Source organism: Alexandromys fortis, unplaced genomic scaffold, assembly GCF_014885135.2.
Source record: "Alexandromys fortis isolate MF-2015 unplaced genomic scaffold, M_Fortis_MF-2015_v1.1 scaffold_99, whole genome shotgun sequence".
NCBI classification, from domain to species: domain Eukaryota; kingdom Metazoa; phylum Chordata; class Mammalia; order Rodentia; family Cricetidae; genus Alexandromys; species Alexandromys fortis.
The window spans coordinates 596,971-598,666 of NW_026067982.1; the positions used below are offsets into that span (position 1 = coordinate 596,971).

At 43.9% G+C, this 1,696-nt stretch overlaps 1 long non-coding RNA gene across 1 annotated transcript in view; it reads left to right on the top strand.

The window, feature by feature from the left end:
• Positions 1-1,202, top strand: part of LOC126511393 (uncharacterized) — a 3,306-nt gene extending 2,104 nt beyond the window's left edge. Inside the window, exon 3 of the long non-coding RNA XR_007594689.1 lies at positions 1,119-1,202. This is a non-coding gene — a long non-coding RNA (uncharacterized lncRNA). The remainder of the gene's footprint in view (positions 1-1,118) is intronic.
• The last annotated feature ends 494 nt before the right edge of the window (positions 1,203-1,696 follow it).

Below are 1,696 nucleotides of genomic sequence, written 5' to 3' on the forward strand. Positions count from 1 at the left end.
TATTTTTTAAAGATTTATTTATTTATTTATTTATTTATTTATTTATTTATTATATACAGTGTTCTACCTGCCTGTCAGAAGAGGGCACCAAATTTTGTTATCAATGGTTGTGAGCAACCATGTGGTTGCTGGGAGCTGAATTCAGGTCCTTTGGAAGAGCAGTCAGCACTTTTAACCTCTAAGCCATCTCTTCAGCCCCACTAATCAAGTTTTATAGTGTATAGCTTTATAGAATAAGTGTGATATTTAGGAGGAACTCTATGGCCTTTAATTCATTTACTGATCAACCAGTGAAAATAAATAAAAGGTGCTGAACTCAAGGAGAACTATAGAATAAGTCTAAAGAAAGAGCAAAAAGCTGGGTATGATGGCTCATGTCTGTCATTCTGTACAGTCTAAAGAGTGATCTTCCACAGCTGTGGCTTTGGTTTTGAATGAGTGCTGGGATTAAAGGTGTGAGCCGCCACCATCGGGCTGGCGAGGTCCTTGCTAGTACTCTTTTCTCTTTCCTCTATAGACTATCTATCACAACAATCTAGACGCCCACCTCTAAAGAGAAGCTGGTCTTAGCTCTTAGCTTCCCTGCCACCCTTGGATTCAAGCTATAACATTTCTCAAGGAGACAAGTCCCTCGCTTCTCTGGTAGTTTGCAGACCAGCCTTGGTAGCTCCTACGTGCTTGATGGAAATTGCAGAATCCTTTGCCCCACCCCAGTCCTTCTGAATCAGGACCCGGGTTTGAACAAATCCCCTAATAATACCATGACGAGGCTGAGTCTCTCCTCACCACTCTCACCCGCCTCCAACCACGTCAACACAGTAAGAAGACACAATATCATACCCCTCAACCTCCACCCCTAAGCCCCACCCCCTAGCCCTTAACCCCCCCCCCCCCAGTCCCTCCACAGGTGAAGTCAGCCACATAGTCGGCTACCAGGCACTAACTGTTTCTCCAGTAACAACCCTCTCCTCTCCTTCTTATTTCAGGGGTTCTGGATTATGGGTCTCATATGCTTGGGCTTGGGCTTCCTAGCCTCCAGACAGTGAGAAGTAAATTTCTTTCTTTCTTTCTTTCTTTTTTTTTTTTTTTTTTGATTTATTTATTTATTACATATACAGTGTTCTGCCTGCATGCATGCCTGCAAGCCAGAAGAGGGAGCCAAATCTCATTACAGATGGTCGTGACACACCATGTGGTTGCAAGGAATTGAACTAACTCATCACCTCTGGAAGAAACAGCCAGTGCTCTTAGCCACTGAGCCATCTCTCCAGCCCCATAAGTAAATTTGTATACTTTATAAACCTCCTTAGTCTAAAGGACCGTGTTACGGCAACAAGAGTGGACTAGGACACAGAACCTCCAGATCAAGGGTAAATCATCATCATTTTTAGTTGGAATTATTTAATAGGATAGTTTTATTTAAAAACAATCATAGGCCGGGCGATGGTGGCACACGCCTTTAATCCCAGCACACAGATCTCTGTGAGTTCGAGACCAGTCTATAAGAACTAGTTCCAGGACAGGCTCCAAAGCCACAGAGAAACCCTGTCTCGGGGAAAAAAAAAAAAAAAAATCATAGCCAGGCAGTGGAGGCACACACTTTTTAACCTCAGCACTTGGGAGGCAGAAGCAGGTGAATCTTTGTGAGTTCAAGGCCAGCCTGTTTGGTCTAGGGAGGCAGTTTCAGGACAGCCAG